Below are 15,925 nucleotides of genomic sequence, written 5' to 3' on the forward strand. Positions count from 1 at the left end.
GACTCAGGTAATTGTTTTAATGAAATGGAATGCAGCTTATTCAGAACTCCACTTGGCAGAATCAGCCATGTTCTGTTCTGTTTTCTTATTGGGGAGAGCAGGGCACACATTTCCAACTGTGTGGAACAATAGAACCCAGTGGAGCAAGAGCAAGGTGGGCAGGAGCCTTTGGGGAGCTCCTTTCAGTTGGCTCAGGGATCGTCAGGTGGCTTGGTTCTCCTCTGGCCCCCAGTTCGTATATCTTCTTGAACTAGCCATGGAGAATTGGGCCTCTTGCAACAATAGAAAAATCGTATTGAAAGCAGGCTGTAAAATGGGCCTGAATCCTGCCTTCTGCGAGGTTGGGGAGTCCCATGAGGTGACATGAAGGCGCTTGGCACACAGCAGACAGACCTTCCATGAGGCCCTTTTTATGTCGATTAGTACTTCATCCCCCCACATGTCTTTCCTGCCCCAACACCTTTTGTAACTCCCAGTGCCTGCCCACCCATATCTCCCATCAGTCCATCTGCAGGTTTACCTTGATCTCTTCTCTTTCGGTCCTCTCTTTTTACCTTTCTGCCCTTCCTAACTTCTTTCGTTCGCTCCTTTTTCATGTTTTAACAGAGCCTGGGCCATTCTTCTCTTTTGCTAGGCACACCTCCCACTCTTCAGTGGCCATACTTCCCCACCCTTCCTTAAGATCCGCTGCCTTTGCGGTTTCCCAAAGGCGTTCGCTTGGCTCCCTGGTTTTCTCCTGGGCACCTCACTCAGAGTATCTACTTGCATGACCTCTTTTCTCCCTGTATGTTGGCGACTCCCAAGTTTACGTTTCCACCCCTGACGTGGATTCCATTGTCCAGATTCTTCCGGTCTGCACGCCAGCAAAGACCCAACTCATTTCCTTCTCACTCTCCCCACAGCCCCATCTACTGCTGCTCCCTCTGCTGCTGTCCCCTTTCTTCTTTGGCCTGTGGAAACTCGTGGCCACAAAGGTGGCACTTCCGGTTTAGGCAACATTTTCATATGCTTTATCATTCTTTTGCATGATTCTGACAACAATCTTTTGGGGCAGATGGTAGTTTTCCCCATTTCATAGATAAGGAAGAAAAACTGAAACCCAGGGGACTCAGAGGAAGGGAACATGCCCAGTGTCACCGCAGATAATGATGCAAGCACTTGATCTTAGTTCTTGTGGTGCCCAACCCATTCTCTTTTTGGTTCTTTATCTTGGATACTTTTATTTATTTATTTATTTATTTATTTATTTATTTATTTATTTATTTATTTTTTATGACAGAGACAGAGAGAATCAGAGAGAGGGACAGATAGGGACAGACAGACAGGAAGGGAGAGAGATGAGAAACATCAATTCTTTTTTTTTTGTGAAACATCAATTCTTTGTTGCGGCTCCTTCGTTGTTCATTGATTGCTTTCTCATATGTGCCTTGACTGGGGGGCTACAGCAGACTGAATGACCACTTGCTCGAGCCATCGACTTTGGGCTCAAGTTGGTGAGCTTTGCTCAAATCAGATGAGCCCGCGCTCAAGCTGGCGACCTCGGGGTCTTGAACCTGGGTCCTCGGCATCCCAGTCTGACGCTCTATCCATTGCGCCACCGCCTGGTCAGGCTCATACTAGATACTTAAAAAAAACGATTTAATGATTTTTAGAAAGAGGAAGGGAGAGAGAAAGAGAGAAACATCAATTTGTTGTTCCATTTGTTGATGCACTCATTAGTTGATTCTTGTATGTCCCCTGACTGGGGATTGAACTCACAACCTTGGCATATTGGGACAACCAGCACAGTGGTGTTAGTTGGGTTTTGGTTTTATGATGTTTCCTTTCCCCTGGGCCTCTTTGGTGGCGTTGATGCGGAAGTGGCTGGGGAGGAGGTTGTTTGGTGGCTTGGTTTATACTAATCGCTCATCTAACAGTAACATTGGAGCTGCCACGCGGGCCACGTGGGATACTCTAACCAACTGAACTACCCGGCCAGGGCCCATACTGGATAACTTTAGGCAGAGATGGGAAATCACTGGTTGGCCTGCAGACCTTTGTTGCTTCGCCTTCATGTTATTTAAAAATATTCCAAATGTTTAAAGCATCAGGAGATCACACCTACAAAATCCATAGGTCATTTCTTTTGAAAAGTCAGAGTTGGGTACCCTGGATACCTGTCTTCCATGGTACCACTTCATTGACCTCCATGGGTCCAGCCCTCACATTGGCTCTCTGCTGCCTGTAGAGGGCCCAGCTCCCTGGAGCATATTCCTACCTGGCCCTGATTTGGGAGGGTCTAAGAATGCTCTCTTTTCTGCCCTATATTTACAGCAGAAACACAGTTGCCAAGTCTGAGGATTTCTTGAACTGTATCCTCTGAGTTAGCTTTGACTTCTGACTGCACAGAGCGCTTACCTCTGCCTGGAGTGGGGATTTTTGTCCTCGTTGCAGGCAATAGTCTTTCCCTGTCCACCTCCCCTCACCCTCCGCCTTTACGGTCTGGACTGCAGCTTACTTCTGCAGGAGACTTTTCCGGTTAAAACCCCCAAACTCATGGTTCTCCTACTTTGGTAATACTTCACAGATATATATAAATCAGACTTCTTTCCTTTTGTCTCTCCCCAGCCCTGTAAGCCCATTAAAAGACAGGGACATTATCTGCCTTTCAAGTGTCTCTTGCCACCAAGTGTGGCTCTCTTCTCTCTGCAGTTGCTTCATAAATGTTTGATGGTAGTTGATGATTAAATGAATATGAACTGGGGCACCCACTGTGATGCCCAACCTCCAGCAAACCACTTCCTCCGCTGGAGAATCTGAGTGGGAAACCCCCTGGGTTCCAGGTGGGTGAGGAGGCAGCGGGGTGCCCTGAACAGAACACAGGCTCTGCTGTCAGCACTTTTGGGTCTGTGTCACTGCTGCCCCTTGCTGACTGTGTGACTTCAGCACGTGACCTTACATGCTGAGGCTCAGTCTCCTGATCTGCGAAACCGGTGTATTTCCTGAAATGCTATAAAGTGCATAATAAAAGGTGACAGTTATCATTATTATGCATCCTTGGAATAATCTAGATCAGGGATGGTCAACCTTTTTATACTTACTGCCCACTTTTGTATATCTGTTAGTAGTAAAATTTTCTAACCGCCCACCAGCTCCACAGTAATGGTGATTTATAAAGTAGAGAAGTAACTTTGCTTTATAAATTTTATAAAGCAAAGTTACAGCAAGTTAAAGCATGTAATAATAATTACTTACCAAGTACTTTATGTTGAATTTTCGCTAAGTTTGGCAGAATAAATCTTTATAAAACAACTTACTATAGTTAAATCTATCTTTTCATTTATACTTTGGTTGCTCTGCTACCACCCACCATGAAAGCTGGAACGCCCACTAGTGGGCGGTAGGGACCAGGTTGACTACCACTGGTCTAGATACTGCTCTGGGAGTTTGGCTTCCCCTTTCACCTCTTCACTTTATGGACCCGCTGCTTATGTTTTGTGGCCTTGGTGGTGGGCATCTAATGCGTGTGAACCTGATTGGCTGTGCACTTGGGTCTGGGGAAGGAATCGCCTTTGGTTGTCTTGTGGGAGAATGCGATTTGGGCATGCTGGAGGCTCTGATGTGCAGGTGAAAGGCTCATAACCCAGCACAGTGGTGTTAGTTGGGTTTTGGTTTTATGATGTTTCCTTTCCCCTGGGCCTCTTTGGTGGCTTTGATGCAGAAGTGGCTGGGGAGGAGGTTGTTTGGTGGCTTGGTTTATACTAATCGCTCATCTAACACTAACATTGGAGCTGCCATGTGGGCCACGTGGGATCTGCTTCCACTGGAGCGCTGGTCTTCTCCCAGAGCCCTTAGGCCTCCTGTGGTCAAGGCAGGTTGTGAAGGCTGCTCCATGACATCCATGAAGCCTCATGAGATGGGTCTAGACAAGTGAGGCTCCTGACAGGAGTAGAAAAAGGGAGAGACTGGTTTTATGGACCATGAACTGTGGTTTTTGTCAGTTGAGTAGGCAAAGCCATTAGCAGAAGCCCACCCAGTGATGAGCTGCCCTGCCACCTCTGTACCTTTCTAGGGGCAACAGATCTGTTGGGTCAGTCCTGTGCTCCATTGGAGGTTTGAAGTAGCTCGGGGAGTCCTGGCCAAGCCTTCCTTTTCTTTTAATTTTTTAAATTTATTTATTTTAGAGAGGAGAGAAAGAGAGAGAGAGAGAGAGAGAGAGAGCGCGGAAGCATCAACTCCCATATGTGCCTTGACCAGACAAGCCTAGAATTTCTAACCGGCGACCTCAGTGTTCCAGGCTGACACTTTATCTACTGCGCCACCACAGGCCAGGCCAGGCCAGGCCAAGCCTTTCCTTTTGTTGTTACCTGGCCAGGCTTTTCCTTGCTCAGTTTCCAGGGACGTTCCTCTTCCTTAGTTGGCAATGGGAGGGTCCCACAGCCTTTGGCTTCCTCTGGATTTGCCACTTCCCCATGGACTCCAGGCTTGGCTGGCCCCCTGGGGTGGTTTCTCATTGCTGGTGAGCTCCAGGACAGGTGAGTTGGGCTGGCTCCTGGAGGTGGGTGTGGAGGGATGGCTGTGCCCGGGAATCTATACTGTGCTCCGTGCGCCTCGGAGACCCAGCCTGGTCGCCTTCCTAGGCTCATTCGGTCACATGCTGTCCATCTTGGAAAGTTCTCTGTGCTCATGAGTGGCTGTAGAGTTTCCAAATCATATGGTGTCAGCCAGGCTGCATCTTTCGGGCTAGGTTGCTGTCGGGATGGCTGGGTGGCCTTGTTTCCTCCCTGCCTCACCACCTAGGTTGGCTTCTTCTGCTGTGTCCTGAACTTTCCAAGAATTCCTGCCCCTTCTCCCTCTTTGGGAGTTGGCACTTGAAGTCTTTTTGCCTGGTGTGCTGAGACAGCTATGCTGGAAACAAAGCTGGAGGGAGAAGGGGAGTATTACCTGGAGGTGGTTGTCACGGCTTCCTGTGGTCACTTCTGGTCATCTGCTTCCAAACATCCTGTTTGTGCCCCTAGAGCAGCAGGAACACTAGATCCAGAGACAGCTGTTATTTGCCTGACCTTGACAGAGGTGTGGGGGGCCTGGGCTGTCACAGTCCACCTGCCCCTGGGACCCTTGACTTCCTGGTCACTGGCTATTGCTGCATTGCAATAGACGTCGAGTACAATTCACGCAACTTTAAGACCTGCTTGTGTCCAATGAAATGAGAGACTGTATGGAAAGATCTTAAAACAGCACCTGCCACCTAGTAAAGCAGTAAACCTCTAACTGTTTGATAGAATCATTATCATCATCATCATCTCATTATACTGATCCTAGAGGTCTCAGCAGCTCATGTCTCTTCTGCATCTGAGAGCTGCCAGGAGCTGCTGAGAGAACCTTACACCTAAAAATTAAACCTCACCAACCTCACCAGAGTCCTCCACCCTGCCTGGGCTTCTCCAGTAAAGGCTTTTTCCCAAAAGGAAAGCTGCTGGTGGCAGCTCCTTTTGGTGTCACTGGCCCCCGTTTTACCCCAGCTGTGCCCTTCCTCTTTTCCCTGCTTCTACTGCCAGGGAGAGTTTTCCTCGGAATAGTCTGTTGGGTGTGATCAGTCAACACTCCCCTCTCTGTGGTTCTGGTCTGATTCAGTCTTTCTTAGACCCCTACACTTCTAGAGCTTAAAGGAGCTTTTTAGGGTATCATCTACCCTTGTGGTGGTGGGTGGGGTTCCAAACATCACCTTCTTTAGTCAGAGCTGTTCACTGTTTATCTACTTATACGTTTGGCTTCCGTTGAAGATTACAATGGCAAAAGGGATTTTATGGCTTTTTAAAAGACTGAAAATAAAAGATGTAAGAACATCTGGAAATCACTTGAGACGTCGACCCACCTGTTTTATGGGACCACCTAAGTCCCTCTGAGGAGAAAGCACTTGCCCAGGACACTTAGTGGCAGAGCAGGCCCAGGCTCTTCTCTCTCTCTAGCCCTTTGTGGGGGATATCTGGGGTTCTAGTTTTCTTCATTTCTAGAACTACATGTCTGCCACAGTGTAGCCTCAAGCCTTGTTTCTTTTCCTAGAGACCTTTCGTGCCATTTTGTATCTGATGTTATTTACTTTTGTTAAAGTCTTTGTGTCAGAGAAGATAGATACTTGTTTATTGTAAGAAAAAAAAGGCATAAAAGTAAAAGTCCTTTCTTCTTTCCCCCAGGGGTAACTATTGCTAATAGTGTGTATCTTTTCCAACCGTTTGTTACACATAGCATATAGTGAACCATTTTAAAGTGTACAATTCATGGCCCTGGCCGGTTGGCTCAGCGGTAGAGCGTCGGCCTGGCGTGCGGGGGACCCGGGTTTGATTCCCGGCCAGGGCACATAGGAGAAGCGCCCATTTGCTTCTCCACCACCCCCTCCTTCCTCTCTGTCTCTCTCTTCCCCTCCCGCAGCCAAGGCTCCATTGGAGCAAAGATGGCCTGGGCGCTGGGGATGGCTCCTTGGCCTCTGCCCCAGGTGCTAGAGTGGCTCTGGTTGCGGCAGAGCATCGCCCCCTGGTGGGCAGAGCATCGCCCCCTGGTGGGCAGAGCGTCGCCCCTGGTGGGCATGCCGGGTGGATCCCGGTCGGGCGCATGCGGGAGTCTGTCTGTCTCTCCCCGTTTCCAGCTTCAGAAAAATACAAAAATAAATAAATAAATAAATAAAAAATAAAGTGTACAATTCAGTGGCATTTAGTACATTCACAGTTTGTGTGGCTGTCACTTCTCTCTAGTTCCAGAACATTTTCATCACCACCTTATACCCAGTAAGCAGTCTCTTACCCTTACTCCTTCCCTCAGCCTCTGGCAACCACTAAATAGCTTTTTGTCTCTATGGATTTGCCTATTTTGGATATTTTATATAAATTGAATCATATAGTATGTGGGGTTTTGTGACTGGCTTCTTTCAGTTATAATGTTTTTGAGGTTCATCCATGTTTTAGTATGTATCATTATTTAATCCTTGTTAATGGCTGAATAATATTCCATTGTAGGGATAGACCACATTTTGTTTATCCATTCATCTGTTGATGGACATTTAGTTGTTTCTACTTTCGGCTGTGAGGACCAGTACACTGCGAACATTCATGTTTAAACTTTTATTTGAATACCTGTTTTTAATTACTGGGTTTGTATCTTTTTTTGAGTGTGAGTGGCAGAGACAGAGTTAGAGAGAGGGACAGATAGGGATAGACAGACAGGAAGGGAGAGAGATGAGAAACATCAATTCTTTGTTGCAGCTCCTTAGTTCATTGATTTCTCATATGTGCCTTGACGGGGGGGGGGGGCACAGCAGACCAAGTGACACCTTGCTTGAGCCAGCGACCTTGGGCTCAAGCTTGTGAGCCTTGCTCAAACTAGATGAGCCCGCGTACAAGCTGGCGACCTCGGGGTCTCAAACCTGGGTCCTCGGCATCCCAGTCCGACGCTCTATCCACTGCGCCACCGCCTGGTCAGCCTCTTCATTATTTTTAAAGTTTTCTATGTTATACATGTCTATTAAAACTAATTATATTCATGTTCCCTTTTTTGTGTGTGTGACAGAGACAGAGAGACAGAGAGGGACAGATAGGGATAGACAGACAGGAAGGGAGAGAGATGAGAAGCATCAATTCTTTATTGCAGCTTCTTAGTTGTTCGTTTATTTCTTTCTCCTATGTGCCTTGATGGGGGGGGGGCTACAGTAGAGCGAGTGACACCTTGCTTAAGCCAGCATCTTTGGGCTCAAGTTAGCGATCATGGGGTCATGTCTATGATCCCATGCTCAAGCCAGCAACCCCAAACACAGCTGGTGAGCCTGTGCTCAAGCCAGCAACCTCAGAGTTTTGAACTTGGGTCCTCTGCATCCCAATCTGATGTTCTATCCACTGCGCCACTGCCTGGTTAGGCTCATGTCCCCTTTAATGTTTAACTTTTTTTTTTACTGATATCGATGTTATACATGTTCATTGTCAAAAATTTCAAAACTACAGGCCCTGGCCGGTTGGCTCCACCCCTCCCCCTCTCCTTCCTCTTTGTCTCTCTCTTCCCCTCCTGCAGCCAAGGCTCCATTGGAGCAAAGTTGGCCTGGGTGCTGAGGATGGCTCTGTGGCCTCTGCCTCAGGCGCTAGAATGGCTCTGGTTACAACAGAGCATTGCCCCCTGGTGGGCATGCCGGGTGGATCCCGGTCGGGCGCATGCGGGAGTCTGTCTGACTGCCTCCCAGTTTCCAACTTCAGAAAAATACAAAAAAAAAAAAAATAATAAAAACTACAGAGATGCACAAAGAAGGAGATTATAAAAAACTCTTAGAGATACTTATTCAGCCATAACCACAATTAATATTTTAATGTATTTCTGTAAAGTCTTTTTTTTTTTTTTTTTTTACAGGGACCGAGAGAGAGTCGGAGAGAGGGTAGATAGGGACAGACAGACAGGAACGGAGAGAGATGAGAAACATCAATCATCAGTTTTTCATTGCAACACCTTATTTGTTCATTGATTGCTTTCTCATATGTGCCTTGACCGTGGGCCTTCAGCAGACTGAGTAACCCCTTGCTCGAGCCAGTGACCTTGGGTCCAAGCTGGCGAGCTTTTTTTTTTTTGCTCAAGCCAGATGAGCCCGCGCTCAAACTGGCGACCTCTGGGTCCTGAACCTGGGTCCTCTGCATCCCAGTCCGACGCTCTATTCACTGCACCAGCGCCTGGTCAGGCTCTGTAAAATCTTTACAGTGCACATGTATTTCCATAATTGGGATAACTGCCAGCATTAACATAATGTACTCGGCGCTAGGCACCATTCTAGGTGTCTCACTGCATTACCTTATTTTTTCCTTACAACGACCTTGGAAGTAGGTATTCTTATAGATGCAGGTGCTAAAGATTCATGACTTGCCCGAGGTGAGTTGCTGGTAAGTGGCTGAGCCAGGACTGGAATCCAGAGACTGCTTTATTTATTTATTTATTTTTTATTATTTTTTTGTGAAGGACAGAGAGAAGGGAAGGGGGAGAGATGAGAAGCATCAACTCCTAATTGCATCACTTTAGTTGTTTATTGATTACTCCTTACACGTGCCTTGACTAGGGGGCTCTAACTGAGCCAGTGACCTTTGGATCATGTCAATGAGCCCGTGCTCAAGCCAGTGACTTTGAGATTTCAAACTGAGGACTTCAGTGTTCTGGGTCAACATTCTACCCACTGTGCCACCACCGGTCAGGCAGAACATATTAACACTTTTTTTTTTTTTTTACAAAGGAACAAAGTCTAAAGAAATGAGCAAAAGAAGTTTGCTTCCTTCTTCTCCCTTTCAGTTTCTCTTCCAAAATCTGGCTAGTTTTCCTTTCCCAAGGAGCCTCTCTCAGCATCGCCAGTCCTCAGTGCATTCTTCATCTCATCTGTGGCTTAGTCGTGATAATCGATGATGCTGTCTACCACCCCCAGCTACAGAGCCTGTGGCTGGTGTTGCTAACACATTCCGGTGAGGCACGTTTCAGGAACATTGGCACATTCCAGCTTACGTCTCTCCCGCCTCCTCTGCCCCTTGCAGAGAGGTGCGACATGATGAGATTGCAGGGCACTGGGCTGGCTCTTTTCCCTCCTCCAGCACTAGCTGAAAATGCCACCCACTCCCCTGTCCTGATTCTGCCTGGGACCCCAACTCCCTCCCAGTGCCTCACTCCTGTGAATTTAGCCCACCCCACGGACTTGCCCTCCCCCACCCACAGAGGAAGCCAGACAGGCCACACAGTGAGTTTAAACCTTAAGAACCCACAAGGGGCTGCTGTGCTGTGGCCACAAAGTGTTGTGGAGTGTTCCTTTAATATATATATATTTTTTGGATATTTTTTTTAAGGCTAGGAGTGGTGTTGGCTGGGGAGGGGTGGTGGTAACCAGCTCACAGCAGAGGGGAGTTTCTTTCCTGGGTTAGAGGGGCAGGGAGGGCTTGGGTACTGTTTGTTCATACGCACTGCTGTCCTCTGTTGTACTCTGCATGTGGTGAGCACTCACGGAGACCAGAGGTAGCGTGCTGAAGTGGTGGGGCAGATCTCTGTAACACATGGGTTTGGCGGGGTCATTCATTCAGTAGTTGTCCAGGAGCATCGGTGTACGCACTGCCCTATGTGAGGAGGTGAAGGTAGATAATAAAGCCACACTCCTTGCCCTTGCTGAGCTGTCACAGGCTGGGTCATAGACACTAGGCAGACAATTCCTACCAGTTTGATAGGTGCTCTCAGGGGAAGTGCACAGTACTTTGGGAACTCAAAGGAGACGGGTCTTCAACCTTGTGCAGGGAACCTGGTCAGGGAGGGCCTCCTGGAGGAAGTGGTACCCTAAACTGGCTCTCTGTTGTACATCTTAACTAGAATCTTGACATTTAGAGAAAATCCTAAACCTTCATCCTTTATATCATCCTATATATGAAATAAGGATTTCCCTACTAAGATTTGGGATTCTCTTATAGAAGAGGTCCCCAGTATAAAAATTACACTTTTCTTTTTTTTAGATAGGCAAGGCGGATCTTTTTATCCTTATATTGCAGAAGAGGAAACTGAAATGTAATGAGTTTCAAGGGATAAGAAAGGACTTGGCCTGGGAAAGAAGACAGGAAGGTGATCTAGACAGAGGGAACAGTATGTGTGAAGGCCTGAAACAAGGAGGCTTTTGGATGTGTGTGTGCCAGTAAGTTCCTTGGCTATGATTTATTTCCTTACGTCCTTCCATTTGGATTTTACAAACTCTCAGCATGAGCTACAAGGCCAAGGACAATCGCTAGCCTTTGCTTCTTTAGTGGAATGACCTGGGGGGTGGCTTTGGTGTGACAGCTGAGGTGGGGCCAGCTGGGACTTCTGTTATCCTCAGATGCTGAGCTCCGTCTCTGCAAACTCTCCCTGTGCTCAGCGTGGTTGGTTGGGACCCTGGGCCAGTTCTGAAGGGCATTTCCATGGGAGTTTGGGGCCTGGGATTGTGTCTTGGGCCCACCGGGTCCAGTGGTGAGCCCCTCTGCTCATGTGGCAGGAAGAACCTGGTTTCTTTGATAATGGGCTTGGCCTAACCCTTCTTCTGGAGGGGGCTGGTTAGGGGATTGGCAGATGTCAGCACCGAGCCTGAGGGAGCAGAGGGGTAACTCATGGTAATGCCGGGCATTCTGAGGATTCCTGGGGCTGGCAGTGTGCACTTCACAGCTTCCCCAAGGTCAGGCTGCGAGAACTGCTGTTGTCAGAAAGAGTGGACCTGGAATGGCAACTCTGTGTCATTTCCCAAACCTCTGCTCTCTGGGCCCCTGAGAGATTCACAGGTGTTGTGGCCAGGAGGAAAGAAGAGTGGTCTCAGGCTTGTGTAACCCTGTGGCTCTGCCTGACCTCGCTCACTGCCCTTGTCACCCTGACCCTCCTTTGCACCTTCTTTCCTGCTCCCCTCCAGCCTTCCCTGTTGCATCTGGTGCGTTTTCCAGCCTCTCACAGGAAACATGAGGGAGGCATCCTGCACTCTGCCCTCTTTCTCCACAGCCACTCAGTTACTAGGTCTTATTGATTTTGCCTAGTTTTTCTTTTTTTAATAAAGATATGTCTCTCTATATATGGATATATATTTTAATCTTTTTAAAATTGACTTTAATGAACGAGGAAGTGAGAAGGGGTAGAGAGAAAGATAGAAACGTTGATCTGTTCCACTTGTTTGTGCATACGTTGCATTTATTTTTCACGTAAACCTTTTGTTTTAATAAAGCATCATGGCTTAGATTTTAAGTCACATGGACAGATAAGGAGCACTTGTAGGCTCAAACAGGTAGCAGGTAAGCTCTTAACTGCTAGAAGGAACACATGCACCACATGTATGTTAAGCCTAAAGTGCAGAGAACACCAGACATGTAACCTCTCGACTTGATAACTAGCTGCAGAGGAAGAGCAGAAAAGTAGGTGAGCTCCATGCAACCAGCACCTGATTTCTTCACCTTCATGCTACAGAACCAGCTGAAAGTTGTGTTACTTTCAGATAACCCAGTGGTCAGCAAACTCATTAGTCAACAGAGCCAAATATCAACAGTACAATGATTGAAATTTCTTTTGAGAGCCAAATTTTTTAAACTTAAACTATATAGGTAGGTACGTTCCTTATTGAGGTAGCGCCTGCATGTGGTATTTTGTGGAAGAGCCACACTCAAGGGGCCAAAGAGCTGCATGTGGCTCGCGAGCTGCAGTTTGCCGACCAGGGAGATAACCTAAAGGTAGATTTCCTGATCATATTAAATGGAACTCTCTCCCATTGTTAACAGCTAGACTAAGGGCATTAGTACAGAATGATATCCACTGATAAATACAGAATATTAGAACAGCAGAGTGGAAGCTACATAGATAATCTTGTTTCTTCAAATATCAGAAACTTCTACATCCCAAAGGCTTACTTAGTCCCGAAACTTCCTGTTGGCATTTGTACCAGATAAATTTCCCCGTACTTCTGGCATCTTCTGCTGAGCTCTGAGATCCAGTTGGCTTTCTAGGGTATGGGAAACCTTTATTTTATGATTCCCAACAGAGGTCTTAGCTCTACCAGCGATCTCCTCAGGCAGGCGGGCCTCCTGATCAGTTTGAATATCAACCTCTGTTATGGTGGCAATTTTGTACATAGGGATTGCTTTTTGCACTGCAGCCTTTCCCAGAGGGAAATCCTGTTTCTAGCAGTCAACAGTCATCGGGGCTCTGATAACTGGCTACAGACCCTGGGGGACTGGGCCGTCCAGCAGCACCGGTTGTATCTTTTACTGCCTTGTGGAGTCTCCATTTTGCTTCATCTAGTAGGTCTGTAATAAGGTCCCCTCTCACTTGGAGGACTCTGAATCTTGCTTGATTCATCGGATTGGACGTCTGAATTTTTTTCTGTTGCTCTATCTGCTTTTCTTATTGTATTCCATAATCTCCAGTCTCTGGGTTTGCACAAGATCACCCTTCTTAGTGTTGAACTCTTCTGCTTTTGCATCTATTTCTTCTGCTTTTTTATTGGCTTCTTGTTCAATAAAAGCCATCTAGGCGTACTCAGTTTTGCGTGTCAGCATTGCTGAGGGCCATGGGCAAAGTGATGGCTTGAAGGAGGTGGTGGTGGAAGGAAAAGGGAAAGGAAAAGCCAACTCTTCTTCCCTTTGCTTATCTCACTGGTTGGTTCTGTTTTACAAAGATTTTATTTATTGATTTTTAGAGAGAGGAGAGAGAGAAAGGAGGTTGGGAGGAGCAAGAAGCATCAACTCATAGCAGTTGCTTCTAGTCTGTGCCTTGATTGGGTAAGCGTGGCGTTTCGAACTGGTGACCTCACCATTCCAAGTGCACCACCACAGGTCAGACCATTGGTTGATTCTTGTATGTGCCCTGACTGGGGATCGAACTTGCAATCTTGATGTATCGGGATGATGATCTAACCAACTGTGCTACCTGGCCAGGGCCTGTAACAATAAAATATATCAGTATTTTATTGATTTTGGGGGGCAGAGGGGGGAGAGAGAGAGATAGCAAGTTGTCATTCTACCCTCATGCACTCACTGACTAACTCATCATGCGGCCTGACTGAGGATCAAACCTGCATCCCTGGTGTGCATTGAGACGATGCTCCAACCAGCCGAGCTACCTAACCAGGGCAATTTTACTAGTTTTATTTAGAGCATTGTGACTCTTGGTCTTCCTCTGGCCAAGCCCCGCCTCTCTCCGGTCTCCCCTGCACAGACTGCCTGCGTGATCTAACACACAAGCCTGGTCCTGCCGCCAGCAGCTTTTGGGGCTTGCCCTTTTAAGTCCAGACTCCGCAGCCGGCCCTCGTCCTTGACTCCTCTTCCACCAAGCTGGGACTTGTACCCTGTGCTCCAGCCCCCCTCTGTCTGCCAGGCTGCTTCTCACCTCTGTCCCTGCTCCTTCCTCTGCCCGGAAGGCCCCTCCTTTCCTGTCCCCTGCCCAGTGTATGGCGGTCTCCCGAGTTAGTGCTTCCTGGGGAAGACACTGCTTCTGTGCCCAGTGCTCTCGGGGCCGCCACTGGCAGAGAGGAAGGGCTGGAGGAGGCAGGTGGAACAGGGACAGGTACAGGCATGTGGATGTGCTCCTTTTTTCTATGTTGGCCATAGATACCCAGGTGAAGCAGTGCCTGCCACTCTGTGCATTTGGCATGGTGTGTGTGCTACCTGGGTGCTATAGAAGTTCCAGTCACCTGGGAGTGGGGCAGAGCTGCGGCTGCTTCAGCCCTGAGTGATCAGACCTGTCTCCAGTGGGGCCCATCAGTGAGTTGGGAGGTGAGGGCGGTTCCCAGCTCTGTTAGCTGCTGTCCTGGGCAGTGGTTCCCCTCTGCAGATTCCCAGTCCCTCTGGACCACAACCACTGTGCACCACCTTCCCAGAGCAGTGCTGTAGGGACATGCACACACTGTTTGGTGTGACCTTTCAAGTGGCCCACACAGGCCCTAGAGGGTCATCCGTGAATGCCAGGTTCAGACCTCTGGTGTAAGGTTGAGCTTCTTTGCTTTCTGCCTCTCTTGCTCTGGAAAGGGGGATGAGGAATCCTTTTGCCCAAAGGTGGGGACTCAACTGAATCAGCAGAGGGCGGGAGATTGCTTGACCAGGTGCAAGCAGGTGCCTGTCATGTCTGACACTCAGAGCCTCTGGAATAAGTCTAGGGTGGCCTGTGTCAGTACTGCCCCAAAGGCTGATGCCTCCGGCAGAGTTAGGAATCAGAGATCCTGTGCAGCAGGGACGGCCTTGGCCTGTTGCTAGACACCTTCCTCAGAGCTTGGATTGCCAGAGCAGATGGCACTATGGGCCTTTGGACTGGACTCCTAGGAGGACCAGCAGTGCCCTTCCTCCCATTGGCTTTGTGTATACAGCTCCCCGCACCCTGAGCACAGGGACCTCTGGACACTTCCGCTTGGCAAGTCTTTGAACTTGGGGATGGCTTTGAAGCAGGGAGAGAGGTCAGTTTTGGTTGGGTCCTGCACAAGCCTGTCAGCTTTTTACCCACACATTCCTTGTGAGCAGAAACCAGTGACAAGGTGCTGGTATATTAACCAAGAGGGTCAGGGGGCAGAGTGGCAGAGTTCTGCTGCCCTCTGATACCTTTCAGAGAACTTTCCCTGCACTAGCTCGAGGCTTGTGCTGGGTGCTCCTTTACACCTGCTCAGGTGGGGTAGTCAGCGACTTACCTGGTGTCAGCTGGTGAGGTAGGCACTATGTGCCTTGTCCGGCAAGCCTGGGGTTTTGAACCAGCGGCCTCAGCATTCCAGGTCAATGCTTTATCCACTCTGCCACCACAGGCCAGGCTGGTGACCTCTTTCATATTCTCTGTTACCTCCCCCCACCCGGGTCCTGTTGCCTGTAGATCTGTTCTGGAAGGAGGAGAACCACAGTTCGTTGTTGAAAGAGATCTTGGAAGATTTATCTGGGCCAACCCATAACCATTTATAATTTCTGTTGCACAGAAAGATAGGTAGGGTGGGAAATTAAGGAACTGCAGAATCAGGCAAGAGGGAGGATGAAATATGCACTCGGCTATTGCTGCTCACGGGCCTGAGCAATCGGGCTCTGCCACAGCTCCCTGGGCGCAGCTCGAGAGCCTGCAGGACTTCCTGCTGTCTGCCACTGCACACTGAGCTGCCCTTGCACTAAGGGTGGCACACAGCCCCTGGAATCTTCCCTCGGGGGACCTGGTCACTCAGGGAGAGTGCGTGACAGCTCCTTTGTGCCTGCGTTTTGAAATTTGTCCCCAGGAGTCACTATTCCTCATCAGTAAGCTTTGAGTTCGCTGTCCCAGTGCCTGCCTCACCTAAGTGTGGGATAGGACAGTGGAGGGCACCCGGCACCCTCTTTGCCCGTAGGCAACGCCTCTCAAGGGGCAGTGCCCACAGAAGAAGACATCAGAGTTTGGGCACAGCAGGGAGGGGTGGACAGGGACTTTTATGAAAAAGAGAAAAATGTGGTGTCGGAGA

General features: G+C 48.5%; 1 protein-coding gene and 1 pseudogene across 4 annotated transcripts in view; one reads left to right on the forward strand and one right to left on the reverse strand.

The window, feature by feature from the left end:
* Window positions 1-15,925, forward strand: part of PXN (paxillin) — a 48,607-nt gene that overhangs the window by 7,347 nt on the left and 25,335 nt on the right. The gene's annotated exons all lie outside the window — the stretch shown is intronic.
* On the reverse strand, window positions 12,378-13,038 carry LOC136323230 (V-type proton ATPase subunit E 1 pseudogene; annotated as a pseudogene).

This window comes from Saccopteryx bilineata, chromosome 2 (assembly GCF_036850765.1).
Source record: "Saccopteryx bilineata isolate mSacBil1 chromosome 2, mSacBil1_pri_phased_curated, whole genome shotgun sequence".
Taxonomy (NCBI): Eukaryota; Metazoa; Chordata; class Mammalia; order Chiroptera; family Emballonuridae; genus Saccopteryx; species Saccopteryx bilineata.